Source organism: Peromyscus leucopus, chromosome 14 (assembly GCF_004664715.2).
Source record: "Peromyscus leucopus breed LL Stock chromosome 14, UCI_PerLeu_2.1, whole genome shotgun sequence".
NCBI lineage: Eukaryota > Metazoa > Chordata > Mammalia > Rodentia > Cricetidae > Peromyscus > Peromyscus leucopus.
Window position 1 is genome coordinate 26,327,383 of NC_051075.1, and position 19,261 is coordinate 26,346,643.

Genomic DNA, 19,261 nt, shown 5'->3' on the forward strand with positions numbered 1-19,261 from the left:
GATTTTCTCTAAAGACTTATTGTACAGATTTACCTTTAATATCACCCACCACATTTTTACTTACTATAAGCTGTACATAGCTAATTTTCAAAGACATTACTGTGTTCAAGGTAGGCAGAGACATGCTGGTAGTTAAAGATAAAAGATTGGCTCTCTAGCAAAAGGGAATAAAAAGCCCTTTATTCCCTATAGTTGTTTATAACCTATAGTTGTTTTATGTAAATACCCTATCTATGATTGATTGTTTAAAGACGTGGCACTGCTTATCTTGATTTCAAAAGGCCAATAGTGGCATTTGGCACCTGGATTCAATACTCCAGTTAGGGAACTCTTATTGTTACAACAAGTGGTCTGTTGTGGTGTGTGGGTGAGTCACAGTAGTTATATCAGATAGTAGTCTGTATAGGGAAGTCCTATGGCCTCTCTCTTTGTCTCTGTCTGTCTCTCTCCTTCCCTTTCTCCTCTCTCCCTTTCTCTCTCTTTTTCTTTCTCCCCCTCTCCACCCCTGACATGTATCTCAGTCAGCAGAGTGCTGAATTTATAGGTACGTGAGCCACCATATCTGTTAGGGAGCCTGGACATTACTCTCAGTATTTTTTAAGATAGTGAATTGGAGAAAGTAGAAGGAGAAAAAAAAAAGATAGTGAATTGGCCTATATTTGGGCAACTTCTACACTTTCTTTCTAGCACATGTCTGTGTTATAAGTCATCTCTGTCAAATGCATATAGAAGTTTGTTTTTCTTACTGTAATGAAACACAGAAGGTGTACTGAAGGTGGGTACTTAAAAAGAAAAATAGTTTACTTAGCTCACATTTTTGGAGGCTGGTATTCCAGACAGCATTGTGCTAGCTCTGCATAGGATCCTCTTGGCTTTATTACCTCATGGTAGATGACACCACAATGTCAGGAACACGTGGAGCAACAAGGGATCATTGTGAAATAGGAACCCAAAAAGAAATGGGAGGAGTCAGGCTTATTCTTTCAAACTTCATGCCAGGAAATAAGCATTCCTTTCCTAAGGTAGACTCCTAATGACCTAAAAAAAAAAAAAAAAAAAAAAAAACCTCCCATTGGGTGCTCTTAAAGGTTCTGTTGCTTTCCACATCACTACAATTGGGACTGAACTTCCAACGCATGAGCCCTTTGGGGACAAAGTACATCCAACCCATGGTAATAGCCTTATTTGAATGATTGACAGATCCAGGAAATGGTGAAATTTTCTGAACTCAGAATTGCTTGGTGACCTTTGATGATAGCTACGGTTTCTGACGGGGCCCAGAACAGGCTTGCTTATAATCTTAAAAAAGTAATGTATTGGCATTTACATTAGACAGATTTCAAATCTCTGCTGCTATCTTTTTGAGACTCTGCTGAAGTATAGTCATTGGTTTCTACCCATCTTCATTCGTGTGTCAGCAGTAAGAACTTGCATATTGTAAGTGCTTGCATATTGAGGTCATGATGTCATAGCCTCAAGGGTCTAAAAGCACTGCCTAAGAGATGGTTCTTTTAAAACTCTGTGTTGATTATTTTGCCTGTGGCTCTATTCATATTCCTTTATTCTATCTTAAAGACTAAACTTAGTAATATTCTTAGACAGCAGACAGAGCATTGTCGATCCCAGATAGTTCCACCAGTCTTTAATCATTCTGTTAAAGCATGGTCAGTAAGGAATACTAAATTAGTTTTTAAAGATCATACATGTCCCTTCTATCTCAGGCTTAAATCACTCTCAAATCTCACCAGGCCTTAATTTATAATAAGATTTTTTTAGCTAGCTTTTTTATTTTTATCTGAGTATTACAATTTGCATTTGGTGTGCCCCTCACAAAGGCCCATGTGTCCTCAGTCCATGGCACAATTGGGAGGTAGTGAAACCATTTTAGAGGTAGGACCAATCAGGTCACATTATTGAAATTTAAAGAGTGATACAAAGAATTTATTTGGTGCTTAAGTGGGTCAGTACATCATAGCTAAAGTGCTTATCTCAAGGAGTTGTCATAAGCCAAATAATGAAAGCTATTCTGATGAAATTTCAGGTAGAAATGATAGCATGTTTTAGAAAATAGAGTAGTGGCCATCTTTATCATTCAGAAATATATGTGTTAAGGTGCTTTCCTGATGTCTGTGAAGCCCTGGGCTTGATTCTCAGCATCACAAACAAACAAAATACAGAATCAATTCAGTGGACTTATCTTTAGACTTTGTGGAGTGCAGAACTTCAGAGCAGTAAACTAGACTATCTGGTGGAGAAAACATCTAAACAGGAGAGCATTGAGGTGGTCACATGACTGTAAGGGGAAAGTGACTCAAATATGCAATTCATAATTAACAGAGGAGCCTATTAGAAAGCGTCTGTAGCCAGGGAATTCAGGGGACTTGTCTTGGGTCTTAATCACCTTGATAAAAATATGTAAATAAAAAAATGGACTCAGAAGGAAGCTCAAGGACTATTTTATTAGACTTTGAGAGGCAAACCAGGGGCCGGCAAGCTATAAATCTTGGCTGCTAGGAAGAGGCAGATGGAGAAGAGGAAGAGAGAGTCAGACCTTTTGAGTTAGGGTCCAAGAAAACAGCCTAGCTAGGTCATGGAGGTTGGTAAGCAGCTGCATGGGAAAGAGGAAGAGCGGTATATCCAGAGAGCTGGAGCAAGCACTCTCAAGTTTTTATCTGTATTGGAAAAGATAAAAGGGGGAAAGGAAAGATTATGCTTTTGATAAGTTAGAATTCAGTTCTTTCAGTAAAGATCTGTGAACACTTGCTCCAACTGTCACTGTATTCTCTTGAATAAGGAGTCAAAAGAGACTACAACTAGATTCAGAACCTGACCTTTGACAGCTTCTCCTTTCTCCCAGGTAAAAGACTTGGGGCATAGTTACTTCATCACTGCCCTGAGGAGTTACTTTGGTAAACAATTTAATATGTATAATACGTATGTATTTATATGTATGTTTATAAATGTACTAAGTACACTTACAGCTATTAGCTTTTTGGTGACAGGACCTCACTCTGTAGCCTGGAATGTAGTAGAACTTATGGGCCTTAAACATGGCAATTCTGCATCAGCTTTCTGAGTGAGTCAAATACATCTGGTTTTTATAAACATTGTAATAAGTTAATTTTGTTGTCCAGATTTGTTGTTGGTTTTTGTATAAGTTTAATGACTATTAATTGATAAAAGGGGTTCAAATTTTGAAGCAGAATTATATAGTCCTATCTTAGTTAGGGCTTCTATTACTATAAAGAGACACTATGATCATGGCATATAAAGGAAACATTTAATTGGGGTGACTTTCAGAGGTTCAGTCCTTTATCATCATGACAGGGAACATGACAGTGTACAGGCAGACATGTGCTGGTCACATCTTGATCAGAAGGCAACAGGAAGTTGACTGAGACACTGAGACACTTATCGTGAGCATAAGAAACCTCAAAGCCCGCCCCTACAGTGGCACACTTCCTCCAACAAGGCCATACCTACTCTAAGAAAGCCACACCTCCTAAAAGTGCTGCTTACACTATATATAATTAAGGTGCTGCTCCAAAGTGTTGCATATGGCCTCTGAGTAGATTAATGAGTGTGGTGGTTTGAATAAAAATGGCTCTTATAGGCGTATATATTAGAATGCTTAGTCATCAAGGAGTGGCACTATTTGAGAAGGATTAGGTATGGACTTGTTGGAAGTGTGTCACTGGGGGTAGACTTTGAGGTTTAAAGAGTCCACGCCAGCCACAGTGTAGTTAAAAGTTTTCTGGTCCCACCTGGCTCCCACAGCCCCTCAGGCACTTATAAAATAATCACTCAGAAGCTTATATTAATTGTAAATGATTGGCCATTAGCTCAGGCTTATTACTGACTAACTCTTACACTTAAATTAACCCATAATTCTTATTTATCTTTAGCCACGTGGCTTGCTACCTTTTCTCATTCTGCCTTGTCATTTTGCTTCCTCTGTGTCTGGCTGGCAACTCCTCACTCAGCCTTCCTCTTCCCAGAATTTTCCTTGTCTGCTTATCCCACCTATACTTCCTGCCTGGCTACTGGCCAATCAGCATTTTATTTATCAACCAATCAAAGCAGCACATATTCACAGCATACAGAATGGCATCCCACAGCACCACAGTCTCTTGGCTTTTGGATCAGGATGTAGCTCTTAGCTACATCTCCAACACCATGCCTGCCTGCTACCATGCTCCATGCCATGATGATAATGGACTAAATCTCTGAAACTATAAGCCAGCTCCAGTTAAATGCTTTCCTTTATGAGTTGCCATGGTCATGACCTCTTCACAGCACTAGCACAGTGACTAAGACAGTGAGGGAGATGCTTGCTAAAGATGACAGTGTACCTACCCTATTTCTCATATGTACTAAAATATTGTTAACAACGTAAACATTTAGTTGTTAAATTTAAAGTGAGGAGTAATTCCAAGATATTTAAGAAAAATACATACATTCAACTAGCAACATTTTCTTTCAGTTCCTGTTTGCTAAAATGAAATTTGTAGGCTCTTTCCAATGATATATGTTGTGAAATCATGTGGGGTAGGTATTTATATAGTATAGTGTGTGTATATCACATATTAGATATTCTAACATAAAAGGAAATACTCAAAAGTGACAGATGAGAATGCTTACTTTTGGTTATGGAAGGAATTGTTGAATCTTATGTATTCTTGTTCTTAAACACACCACACACACTCACTCACTCACTCACTCACTCACTCACTCAAACATTCACTTTGTTATGAGAGATTGCAGACTTTGCCAGAAACTGACAAAATCCTCTTACCCATGATCAACATTCATCCTTTATGGCCAGGTTAACTAAACTTGTTTTATTATTCACATCTCCACATTCTTCCTGTCTTGCTCCTTTCTCTCCTTATTTTCTTCCTACGCAAGAATAACACTACTGATATATCCATCAGGAGGCATATAATGTTTGCTTTATTTTGAAATAGTTTCAGTACTTATGACAGGATGAAATTTTCTCTTTCTTTCTTTCTTTCTTTCTTTCTTTCTTTCTTTTCTTTCTCTCTCTCTCCTTCTCTCTCTCTCTCTCTTTCTCCCTCTCTCTTTCTTTCTTTCTTTCTTTCTTCCTTTCTTTCAGTTTTTTGTTATTTGTTTCTTGATGCAGGGTTTCTCTGTAACAGTCCTGACTGTCCTGGAACACACTCTGTAGACCAGGCTGGCCTTAAACTCAGAGATCCACCTGCCTCTGCCTCCCGAGTGGGGATTAAAGGTGTGTGCCATCACTACCCAGCTTATTTTCTTTTTTCTTATTTGTAGTTTTATAAGTGATTTTCTTACAAAACTCAAACTGTCAAGTTATTAATACAAGAAAGTAGTTTGTAGGAATTATTATATTTCATAAATTTACACATCATATAAATTAAATTGTCTTGAAAGATATAACATTCTTTTTAAAAAGTGAAAGACATTCCTGGGAGAGGAAAATGATTTTTAAAATAGCATATATTGATTAAATTATTCAATACTTTGGACTGTTATACAATTGTATTGCTTACTTTTGTAGGTAATATTTTAAATTCAGTTAATTTTTCAATTTGAGATAGTTTTTGTAAAAATAAACCTTTTGAAGAACAATTTTGATTGAATGTGTACATCTACACATCTACATCCTAAGAAACTCTTTATAATTTGGTAAAAGAGAGATACCATAACATGTGTTAATACTTAAACTTCCTTGCTTTTTCAAGGAAAAATTCTATATTTTGGTGTCTTATTTATGTTTTTCTTTGTAATAATAACCTTTTATCATATTATCTGTGGAATAACTATTTTAGGATCATATATATATATATATATATATATATATACACACACATATATATATATATATACACACTTTTTCATCAGTGGAAAGATTTATTAGTTTAAATTGACTACGAAAATTACTTGAGATTTATGGTTTTTCAGAAAAATGAAAGGTATTGGCTGTGACCTTGTTGATACTAGATAAGAAATTCAAGCTACAATCCTGACATTTATTTTAGTATATTTAAAACTTGCTTCTAGTAATTGTATTCTACAATTTTGAAGCTATCTCTAGCTTTACACTGTATAGAATGAAATGCCTAGCTTGTGTGCACCATTGGTTGTTGGAAATAGGTTTGTTCTGTAGTCTTCTGAAATTGCCTATCTAAACACTATGAATTATGGAACTGTTATTAAGTGTTCAAAACTTAATTTAACTGTTGATGTTAGTACTGTATATATCCATATATATGCCTCTATTAATATCTTTCTTTATTAGTATGTAGAGTTAAACTTTAGAAACTATGGAATATTACTAAATGAATTTTTTAATTAGAGAAAATATATTATTATGAAATGGAATCAGTTAGATACTTTATATGATTAGTTTTTTTATTTATTTTAGAAGGCTTTCTCTGGTAGCTGTTTTACTTGATTTCAAGTGGCTGTGCTTAAAAATTGTCATTAGAGATTGACTTGACTTGCTCTAATGCTTTTTATCGTAGCTATGCCAAAAACTTCAGTTGGTTGTGTGGCAATGTAAGCTTTTGTGTGCAGGAATATGCCATTGCATCAGAACTTGGCACCCACACGGATCTTAAGAAAACAGGCTGTTTGTTCCCGGGAGAAACTATTCTATAAGCTGACTCTGTTTTTATAGTCTGTTCTGTGCTAGATTAAGTGATTTAGTTTAGTTTGGCTTGGGGCAAAACGTTTCAGGATATTTTATAAAATCCTGGTATATGATTAGCCCTCTGAAAATAGTACTAGTTTTAAAGTTTTGGTGTATTTTTTTAAACCATCGGCCTTGCATGTCATGTATTCTCAAGTGTTGTTCATAATTGCATTGAAGGCTGCTGCATCAGTGTATGGTCTTTTTCTTTGCAAATTTTGAAAATGTAGAATACCAGATACTTAGTTTTTTCTTAATTTGATGACCTTTCATGACTATTAGGGTAGTTCAGAGCAAGTGGGTGGTAGAGGAATGAATGAATGGTGAATTGATTTAGTGTAAGGAATTGGCTCATGCCTTATGAAGGCTGACAAGTCACAAGATCTACTGTCAGCTGTAAATATGAAGAGCCTGTGCTACAGTTCCATCCCAATCTGCAGGCCTCAGAACCATGAGCCTTTATGGTGTTCTGAGTTTGAAGCCTAGTAGTCTTGAGCCCAAACAAAGCTGACATTTGAATCTGAAGGCTGTTCCAGGCCGAAGGCAGGCAGGCAGTCTTCTCTCTGTACAGGTCACCCTTTTTGTTTTGTTCATCAGACTTTCCACTGACCGACTGCTTGGCCCATTCTTGTTAGGGAAGAGAGTCCATTTTACCAAGTCTGTTGATTTCAAATGTTGTACTTATCCTTCTGAGCACAGGTAAATTATTGCTTGATCAAGTAGCTGACCCAGCCAAGCTCACAGATACATTCTATATTACAATGACTCTAGTGATAGGAAATAGTCTTTTTAAAAAAGAAATTTGTTATGACTAGAGCAATATACCAAAGAGGAATTACATGTTGCAGGAAAGTAGCCATAACGTAGAGTAATTTATTTTCATTATAAAATTTAAAACTACAGACTCCTGAATTCTGAGACTTTTATAAATAGTTCCCAGTTGAACTAAGAAATGTAGTTTTAAGAAACAGTTATGTCAGATATGTTGACATAGCCTTTTAATGAGCCCATGATCCCAGTGCTCAGGAGGCTAAGGAAAAAGGACGTTGAGTTTGAGGCCATCATGCTCTCCATAGAGTTTAAGGACAGCATGTCTGAAAAAAGCAATGGATAGTATGTAGCTTAATAGCTAGTGCTTAGCTAGTATGTGCAAGGCCCTAGGTTTAGTCCCTAGGACTGACATACACAGATTTGGTCAATTGCCAGAAACCCTTACCATATTTATTCATTTGTCTTGAGCTTTTTCATATACTTAACCCAAGCAAGCAAATAACTACAACAAAATATAATTATAAAAGGCTAGTTAGAGAGTCATTGAAGATAGCTACCTTTCTATTCATGTTGGCCCTCCCAGGTGAAATGTGATGCCTTGATGGTTTCCATTAAATCACAAAGTTACTTATAAGCATTTAAATTTAAATTAAAATAATTCAGACACACACTGAAACATTATACTTACAGATATGAAATGAAGTGAACATTCCTTTCTCTGATTGTTACCATCTTTCCTTCTAACTGTAAGACCTTTTCTGCAGACAGTTCACATGAAATAAACCCATGCGTGTCCATATTTAAGAAAAATACTGTGTCTATTTAATAATATAAATGATTAAAATTTTTGCTGTTTTGAATGTACCCATACAGTGTTTGTGTGTGTCATTTTGACAGAGATTATATTTCCATGGAAAATCTGTGTTCTTCTTTTTTATCTGTTAGAACAGTATTTGGTTTATAGTATATAACTGCTTAACAATATTTGTTAAAATAATCTTCCATACATTTTCTGTTTAACTCTGTGTTGGTGTTATAAACCTTACAGATTTAATATGTTATAATTGGATCACATTTTCTTTGGCCAGTTCTTTATTGATGGAAATTTATGCTCATTCCAATTTCTGCCTGTCTTCTATCCATCCTCTATCTTCATGACATACCTAGTGCTCTTTTCACATCTTCCAAAGAAAAAGAGATGCAGAAAATCAGGGACTCTTTCTCTCCATGTTGTTGAGATATATCAGAAACAAAGAAATAAAACCTAACTAACTTTGTTTTGTGATCTGTAGATAAGATAGCTAGGCAACTTCTTTCTGAAGTGATGACTTCCTAGCCTAGCCTGACTGAGGAGAAAAACTGTTCAGAGGTCTAGGGAAGAGTCTAGGCAGAGGGAATAGCAAGTATAGAGCATCACGGCAAGAATTAGCTAGGTGTGTATGACTGGAGGAGCAGCATTTGCCCTTAGAAAATGTATTGCTTTGATGACTATTCTGTACATATAAACATTTACATATTTTATAAATACCTTCAGCTTTAGAACTGTAAGGTCAAATAATATGTAAGTTTTCTTTTTTGTTTTTATTTTTTTCATTTTCCTTTATTAAGAAATTTTCTACTCACTCCACAGACCACCCCCAGATACTCCCTCCTACTTCCTCCCACCCCCTAGCCCTGTCTCCCAAGCCACCCTGCATCCCCACATGCCCCAAATCAAGGTATCCTGTGAGGAGTTAGCAGAGCCCAGCACACTGAGCCTAGGCAGGTCCAAGCCCCTTCCCACTGCACCAAGGCTGCGCAAGGCGTCACACCACAGGCATCGGATTCCTAGAAGCCTGCCCAGGCACCAGGGACAGATCCCGATACCCCCTGCCTGGGTGCCCCCCAAAGTAAATTTTCTATTTTTGGCAACTATGAGCCAGGCCACATTTATTCCATATGCTTTCTCTCTGAACCTTCTCTTGCTTTCCTGGCTCGAGGAACACTAGTTGCTGCTGTGTGGCTGTAAGAAGGCAGTTGACTGAAAGAAATTTTTTTGGAAAAAGAATGCACCAGGGATTGTGAATATTTGAGGGAATTTTGTGCAATAAGATGAAAAGCTAGGTAGACCATATGCTTATGTTGTATGTATGTTACATCATGTGACAAGATAATTGGATCTTGAATGTATGGTGCTCCCCTTTGGCCATTTAATGAAACTGTTTGCAAAAAGAAACTGTCAACATTCTTAAATCTGGAAAACATGAAATGTGAAGTTTGTAGTTGGATACGTTGTAGTGTCACAGATGATTCCTAGTTTGACACTTGGATTTAGCATACAAAAACTCATGATTCAATTAGGAGGAGATTATTTTGTTCAATATGCAACCAATCAAAGCCAGCAAAAGAAGAAAAAAAAAAAACCTTTGTGAATGTAGTTGTTTTATAAAGAAAGGTTATTTCTTATTAAAAATAAGTTTTAGAACCCTGAAGGGCCTGGAGAGATGGCTCATCAGTTAAGGGCAGTGGATGCTCCTCCAGGGGTCCTGAGTTCAATTCCCAGCACCCACATGATGGCTAATGTCATCTGTGACTTCAGTCTCAGGGGATCTAACTCTATCTTCTGGCCTCAGTAGGCACTGAGGCATGAATGGGTGATACATGCAAATAAAACACCTGTATGCATAATTTTCTTAAAATCCTGGGTACTGTAACACTGGTGAATGAAATCCCATTTAAAAAAACAAAACTCTCTCTAAAAACATTAATTTTAGGCCAGGCAGTGGTGGCACACACCTTTAATCCCAGCACTTGGGAGGCAGAGGCAGGTGGATCTTTGTGAGTTCGAGGCCAGCCTGGTCTACAGAGCGAGATCCAAGAAAGACGCAAAGCTACACAGAGGAACTCTGTTTCAAAAAACCAAAAAAATAAAAACATTAATTTTAAAAGTCAAATGTTAGACAAATTTGAAATTTCAGAGTAGTCTTTGAACAAATTTCATTTCATGAAGTGTTTTAATGCTCAGTATAAACAAACAGAGGTGAACCACATTTGAGAGTATAGGCATGTTTAAATTTTTTCAATCTACATTTTTTGGTGAGTGTAGGTAACTATCACACATTGAGATTCCATGTACTTATAGAGAAAGGGGGTTGTACAGTTTGCCTAGTTTTTTATTTTTCTTTTATTCTCATCACTGGGAGATCCATGCTTCTTTCTTAGGGTCCTCCTTACCAGCTAGCTTCCCTGGAGCTGTGGGCTGCAGTCTGGCCATCCTTTACTTCACATCTAGTATCCACTTACAAGTGAGTACATACCATGTTTGTCCTTCTGGGTTTGGGTTACTTCACTCAGGATATTTTCTAGTTCCATCTATTTGCCTGCAAACCTCATGATGTCATTGTTTTTCTCTGCTGAGTAGTACTCCACTGTGTATATGTACCATATTTTCTTTTATCTATTCTTCAATGAGGGGCATCTAGGTTACTTCCAGGTTCTGGCTATTACAAATAATGCTGCTATGAATATAGTTGAGCATGTGTCCTTGTGGTATGATTGAGCAATCCTTGGGTATATCCCCAAGAGTGGTGTAGATAGATTGATTCTCAATTTTCTGAGAAACCACATACTGATTTCCAAAGTGGTTGTACAAGTTTGTATTCCCATGAAACTCATTCCTTGGAGAATTAATAATAACTTGGAGGAATGAGGCTAAGAATTTGGGATGGAGAAGATTTTAACTAACAAAGACTAATGTTATACAATGCTTATTTTATTAGTTTTTCAAAAACAGCATGTTCTTTCCAGCACAACTTATAATTTTGGTTTGAAGTGAATTTTATTTTGCTTATTGAACTTTATGTAAATTACTAATAATTAAGCAATTAACTTGTATTGTCTATAAGTTAACCTTTTTATAAGGGAGCTAAATTTATCTGAGGATACTCTAAAATCATTCAGTTATTTTTAATATAAACCAATATTTTTGAAAATAAGTTGTTACATGAAGTTCTTAAAGATAATAATCAGTATTTATTATCCTTAACCTTTGCTGTAAAAAAGAAGAGTAAAATATGTTACATGTTTATAGAAATATATTTGTGTTACAATATATAGATATTTTAATTGTTTGGATCTCTAAAACATCTAATTTTTGCTTAAGAATATGCAAATGTGCCATTAAATCTGCTTTTTAAGATTTTCCCAGTTTAATGTCTGAATCCAAATTCATAAAGAGTTGGAAAAATGAGATGTCTGAGCTATAGGATTCACAGGGATTTCATATGAAGCCTATTTAATCAGGATAACACAGTTATTAATATTCATAATGTCAGCTGGAACACAAATGACAGACTATGAGGCCTAAAAATTTTACTTGGTGAATTTATTAAAAGTAGCTTAAAAAATTAATGGAATTTAAGTAAAGTTGGTGAATATGAAAATCGTGTTAGCAGAAAAAAATCTCTATTAGAACTTTCTTTAAGATCATTTTGCATTGATGTCTTTTGACAGATTTCATTGGTACTTAAAGAAGATAGATGCATGAATGGTCATTTAAGAGGATTTAAACACATTGGCACATTAATTTTTACATGAATAATAAGTACTTTCCAAAAGCAATTAACTTACAGTGTACAAGATATGAATTGAAAAATAAGACTCTGACATCAAGGTCAAAGAAAATGTGCTGTACATTTTAAACTTCATGACAGGACTTTTTAATATTTTGATTTATTTTTATAGTTTACATAAGAAATTATTTTGAATATGATTTTAATGCATTTGAGAGCAAATTAAAGAGCATTGGTTTAGAATTTTTTCCTTCCCAAAGAATAATGGTGTAGTGGTAAACATTATGTGTTTGCATTTATTGAAGACAAACATTTGTGATAATTGCAGAATTTTATTAGAACGTGTTCAGTTCTACAGAAAGGCGAAGGGATACATGTTAGAGTTTGTATTATAAATAGATGTTTTTAACACCAACATTGATTATAACATCTTTAAAATATAATAAGTAAGCTTCCTAAATGTGTGACATTAAGGATCATCTGAGTAGAACATAAGTAGGTTCCTGCTTCATTTTAATAAGAAAGTAAAAAGTTGGGAGTTCTGTAAATAAGATCCATTTGCTGTAGTGCTCCTATGTTTTATTTTTCAAATTCTTATTGAGCTGCATAAATAGATCTGAGTTAAGAGCACTTGCTGATCTTCCGGGGGTCCTGAGTTTGGTTCCTAGCATACTTACTGGGCAGATAACAAGTGCGTGCAACTCCAGCTCCAGGACAACAGATGCCCTCATTTGGCCTCTGTAGGCATGCACACATACATGGCACAGACACACAACAGAGGTACACACACATTTTTAAAGAAATTATTCTTATAATAACAATTCTACCAGTCTTTAATCTTTATTATTAAACTTAAAAACAATTTTAGGCCATTATGTAAAGTCATAATACATTGTCAGTTTACATTTTTCACACAAATCTTACAGCTTATGAAAGCATAACTTAGTTATGAGATATACACCCTGCATTGACAATCCATGTGGGTGTAAGAAGACTCATTTAGGTCAGTCAGTGCTATACAAGCATGATTTGGTTTCAGTAAAAGTTTAGAAATTGCTCAGTTCATTTTGGCTCTCAGGCTCAAAGATTTTTACTTAGAAAGAATTAATTACATTGATTCTATAAATTACTATACCTATAATACATTTATCTGGGCTTGTGAGATAAAAAATAATGTAAAGTTAATATGCCATTTATTTATTGACTAGAGGCTTTAAAGTTAAGATTTTTAAAGTGGAAATCTTTGGCTCTGAGAAATTCACTGATCTGCCCAGGAGAGGGCAGCATTTTACTACATCAGGCTTATTAAAAAAAAAAATTGCCCTGCTTAGGCTGTCAATGTTTCTTGTAATTACTCCCAGTATATTTGTTGCTTGCTTATGAATTAACTTGCATTTATGGAACTAAATCATTCCAATCATTTAATTACACCTGAGGAGCTGAACTATAATTGCTTGCTTCCAACTAGGATCTGATATGGCTTGAGCAGTATTAATTTGGTGTTTACTTTTCTGAGTGCTAAAAGCATTAAAATGATTGTGCAATGGGATTACATTTTACTAATTGCTGGCATTCATTAGCTGGGTAAATGATGAGGAAGAGTGACTGTATATTGCAGAGGGATAAAATTATGGTTTTAAATAGTATATTACTAAGCACATTAAGGCCTGTAAGACATGCTTTAAAATACTCTAGAGGTTATTAAAGACTGTATTTTCTACATGTCTTGCTATATGAATCTCTTATTAAAATACTGCAATTATTATTAACCTTTTTGGGCAATATGTAGGGAAATAGCTTCATTGACTAGAACATATTTCTTTGATATTAATAACTTCCTATATTTTCAGCTAATCCAAAAGTAAATGAGGAACTTAGAAAAAGATTGCCAACTCCAGATCAACATATTTAGAGAAAATTGGAAAAGAAGACGCTTACTACAGCTTTATTTGAGTACTTTTTAAAGAACACAAGGTTCTAGCTGGGAGGTATAGCTTATTTCATTCTCCTTTAAAAAGAAAGGATGAAGAAAGGAAAAAAAGCAAGGAAGTAAAGCCTGCATTACTTTTATCATATTTATTAAAACAAATGCAGAAGAAAAAATCCCAATGATTTCATAAATTAATGATTAAAAAGTAGACTAGCAATCTTAAATTGCCTTTATAGGTTTTAAATGAATATATGTGTAATAAATTCAAATCAATAAATTTAATGTTTTAGATATAAAGTTTATAGCATGAATAGTAAAGTGTTAAACACGCAAGGTTGTAGTTGAAGATGTAAGTCAAATATGTTCTCTAACCCAAGAAGTTAGAATATGTAAAAGTTTAACCTGTATTTATGAAAACATATCTGTGACAAAATAACATTTTTTTCTGAATGAAGATTTAATTTCACTTGTTGAAAGTTAATTTTCCTACTATACATGTTTTAATAAGCTGTTTATCCTATAAATCTATTAAATAAAGGTAAGACTTAGGTGTATTTTGATATATTGTTTTAAGTTTATTTATCCGGAGCTGGCTTTATTTTAGCTCCAGTCTTGGAGCCAAAAGCAGAGACAGTGCCAGAGCAAACAAGACAGAAGTGCACATGGAAGGCTGCTCAGGAGGTGGGGATCCTGATCGTAATATCAAGCCCTTCATGTGCTGGAGTGTATTCATCCTAACCAATATGTTAGCCTCAAACACCAAGTACACACACTCTCGTGCATGCATGCCTGCATTTGCACACACTCATGTATACACACACACACACACACACACACACACACACACACACACACACCACTCACACAAAGGAGACTCACACAAAGAGACCTATGGCAAAGGAGACACAAAGAAAGACATAGAGACTTATGCACATACCCAAAAGGAATCATACATGCTCACAGAGAAAGAGAAAAACACAGAAAAGATTTTGCAAAGAGGAGAAAAAAGAGATACACAGAAAAAGAAAACACTACACACAAAAGCACGAAGGCGACTGGAACAATGATTGACTGAGATAGACATACAGAGGCAGAGTTAGAGAAAGACAGAGGAAGGGACATACTTGACCAAGACCCCAAAAGACAGAGATATGCACGTGGAGATGCACGCAAAGAAACACATAGTGGCTTGAAGAAAAGCAAAGATACCAGATTTGGAGAGACACACGTCCCGGAGACAGAGCTGCACAGTAAAACAGAGAACAAGGGAAGAAACACAAAATAGAAAGGGGCAGACGTATGCACAGAAAAGCATAGGAACTAGCAGAGGTGAAAGACATCCGGAGTGGCAGACTGGGGATGGGTGGACAAACATGTCCATGAGGCCTGAGGAGAAAGGCACATCAAGAGAGAAGCGTGCAGAACAGACTGAGACACAGTCTGAGAAGCAGACACATGCCTACAATAAGACACACCCAGAGGAACTCAAAGTGGGACAGAGTCAGCAGGACCCAGAGTCAGAACTGCAAAGACAGCAATTGCAGAGATGTAAGATGCATAAAGGCTGACTCTCAGACAGGCAGACAGACAGACACGGGGAAGGAGACAGAGAGAAGACACAGATATGCAGAAACAGTGACAGACAAACAGAATGGCAGTCTAAACATTAAGGCAGGCGGATAAATGCTGAGGGGGAAGGGAAAATGCAGGAGGCTTCAGATGTATCCTAGTAAAATTCTGAAATTTGGGGATTCTTAGGAAATAAATAATTTCGAACATGACATGGTACATACAGTTTAAAGCTTAAATGTTTTTATTCATCCATTTTCTTTCATCTCAGTTTTATCATCTAAAAATAGCATACTTACTAAAAGACTTCAGTCCTCTCTCTTGGTTTGGGGTCCTTTTCTTCTAATAAAATCTTTATAAAGTATGTACTTAAAAAAAGAAGGCTCACAGCTATTTTAAGGGGCAGTCTGATGATCACTGAGTAAGTTACTACATACAGTTTTGAAGTAAAGAAAGGTACTGTGCTTTATGAATATTTTTCTGACTCCTTTGTTTGATTTTGATTTTCATAGTTAAAACTTTCTATTTACACTGCCATTAGTGATTTACTTTCTTGCTTGAGACTCTGGGCTGCTTTTGATGAGTTTATGATTCTAATAACTGGCTGAGTTTTATTTAAAGTGATAGTATACATTGCATTTGTATATGGTTTCATTGTAATGATAGTGGTTTTGTGCCTGTACTCTTGGTCTACTTTCTTTTTATTTCAGTTTGTGATAAGAATTTTTGATGTGAACTGGAACTAATTTGTTGTGGCTATTTTCTTCTCTTATTTAAACAAACAAGCAAACATTCTTATTTTGAATAGCTAAAAAGGCATTCCACTTAACTTAGGTACAAAATAAAATAAGAAGGCAAATAATGATGTGCCTCCTATTTACATTCTCCAGTCTTAGGTCACATAGTTGTGAAAGTTATATTGTTCACAGTAGAGACTGATAGATCTTTAAGGAGCCAATGGAATCATTGTTAATAAAGCTAAAGAGATAGAAGCTATGGAGGAAGTGCTTCTCAAGTGTTATGCAGCCAGCAAGGGACCCCTGATACCTTGGATGTCTTTGAAAAGGAAGGCTTTAGGACCGAAAACATAGATGCCAAATAGTTTTTGTAGGAGGCATGTACTATGGGAGGAGAATGGACTGAAACATTAATAAGAAAATGTGCATCTTATAGGAGCTTTTGACAATAGAAATACAAATAAAACATTTTTATGAGATTGATAGTGAACATTATTAAGAAACAAACAGGTAAATATAGCATCTTTTCAGTATTGCTTCACCAGTGAACTCTCACACGTCATTTTTATCTTAAAGTTCACAGTACTATTCATAAATTGCTTAAAGTTCTATCTCACACAGATATTAAAGCCTATTCTTATGAATATTATCTTACTGAATCTTATTTTACCTTTGTAAAAGAAAGTGGCCTAATTAAAACTTATGTAGCCATGTCTTTGCATTGTCTTAAATTCCATAAGGAATACCCAAGTGGTCTTTCTTTTCTGTATTTCTTTTTTTAAATATAATTTTAATTAAAATATAATTACATCACTTCCCCCTTTTCTTTCCTCCATCGGCCCCTTCCATACTCACTCCCCCTCAAATTTATTGTCTTTTTTCTTTATTATTGTTACACACACGTGCGCGCACACACACGCAACATATCACATACAATCTTTTACTGAATTTCTTATACAAATAGTGCTGAAATGTTTGAAATCCAAGAGTTTAGTAGATAGATCATGTACTAGACATGAACATTTGCTTCTGTGTTGTCATTATACACATTTTAGAAAGTGTGAGCCAAGATAGATGGGATAGGTGGTGAAGGAATCTAAAAGTATCCTCTCATTTTCTTCAGTAATTGAAGTCCAACCTTGAATGAAGGAATGAACAGAGTTTCAGTTACTAGATGCAGCACAGCTACATGAACTCTGATGCAGTCTTCTGGCCTCTTAAATAAAGATGTTTTACCTTTTTATAAACACTTCCCATTTCTCAGCATTCTTTTTGTGTTTTTTAAGAAGTAAAATGTCTTGAAGAACTTATGCATGTATTCTAACAGGTAGTTTTTATGGTTGGCTGTTTAGGTCTTTTTAGCAATTACATGCAGCCCTTCATATCTGTGGATTATGTAGCCAAGAATTTAGCCAGCTGATGGAAAACATTTTGAGGAAACCTTGTGTGTGGATTGTACATGTGCAGAATTTCTTTCATATTATTTTCTAGAGAATACAGGGGAGCAACTATTTGTATAGCATTATGCATTACAGTCAGTATATAAAGGATTTAAAGTATTGGAAAGGCTTGTCTATAAGTCATGTGCAGATTCTATGCCACTTTGTTTAAAGGACAAGGACCTTACCTGCTGGTTTTGGTATTAGTAGGGCATCATAGTACCAATATCCACTTACTTATTTGACTGTATTAAAGAAGTTGTAAGTCTCTTATGTATAATAATTTGGAATAGTATAAATTCCAAGTAATTTCTTATACTAATTCAGGTGGTTTATCACAGACGTATGAGCTGGGGGGGTTTATACTTCACAATAATCTTTTGGAAACCATTTACGTATTATATATAGGTAGATATGCTTGTCATAGTGTGTACGCTTATATAGTATTGGTAAAAAACAAGGCCTGAGTAGCAGTTACCTTTAGAAAATTGTGAAACTTATTTAAATTTAGAACCTTTAGGGGTCAGTGTTCCCTAAGAAAGGTTAAAAAAGGCGACAGTGCATATCAGAAGCATATTACATCTCCTATCTTTTAAGTATTTTTTACTAATTGAAAAAAAGAAATGGTATGAATCACCTAGCTTGAGGAAGCTTTAAATAGAATCTATACTCTGTTTAGATTGTAGAGCTCTTTCTCCATTTTAATAAAAACCCTTTAGTTTAATGAATTTTTTCAATATTATCCTTGGTTTTAATATTTTAGGGAATCATATTTAGTATACATTTTATACAAAGAGGAGCTATTTCACTTGCACATTGCCTTGGTCCAATCCTGCACGGGCTCCAGAGCCTTAAACTATTTCCTTTAAGCTTCAATGTCTTTTAAAGTCATCAGGAGTCTTTGGACTTTGGTAACATTGTGAAAACCCACCACCCAAACTACGCAAGCAAATAGAATCTGCATATCACATTTGACTGGAGTTTAGAAGGTGTTTTTAGAAATACCATGTTAGTAAATTTAAGTCAAACTCAGAAATTATCTTCCTTACTTTAAAATTAGACCAGAAAATATCTAAAGCTCTGGTTCTTGCTTTTTTTTTTTTCAATAAACAAAGTAAATAGTCCCAATTTTTCCACTATAAAACAAATAAAATTGGTTATGGTGGTGCACACCTATAACCCCTGCACTTGGGAGATAGTGGCAAGATAATCATCAGTTCAAGGTCATGCTTAGCTACATAATGGGCTCAGGATAGCGTGGGCTACATGAGACCTTGTCTTAAGCAAATAAGTTAATAAATAAAATAAGGCAGGAGATGACTTTTAAGTGTTATGTTTGCTTCTTACTGAATCAAATAGTTTATTTGTGTTTGTTACTTTGAGTTTGTGCTACCATCTATCTCTTATTATTGATTAGTTCATATTTCTCTTTGGAAGGGTGAGTGTGTGTGTGTGTGTGTGTGTGTGTGTGTGTGTGCGCGCACATGTATGCTTTTTATCTTTTCTGAAGTTTGTTTGTTGTAATGGAATTCCAACTATGATTTATTAACATTTTATAAGTAGATAACTAAAGAAGCATGCTAGAAAAC

At 35.3% G+C, this 19,261-nt stretch overlaps 1 protein-coding gene across 5 annotated transcripts in view; it reads left to right on the forward strand.

The window, feature by feature from the left end:
* Window positions 1–19,261, forward strand: part of Mipol1 (mirror-image polydactyly 1) — a 303,018-nt gene that overhangs the window by 44,377 nt on the left and 239,380 nt on the right. The window contains exon 1 of one of the 5 annotated variants that reach the window (XM_028869749.2): window positions 10,706–10,731. The exons of the other annotated variants lie outside the window; for them this stretch is intronic. The gene's annotated coding sequence lies outside the window, so the exon portion shown is untranslated. Of the gene's footprint in view, window positions 1–10,705; window positions 10,732–19,261 lie in introns of those variants that run through there. 5 annotated transcript variants of the gene reach the window in all.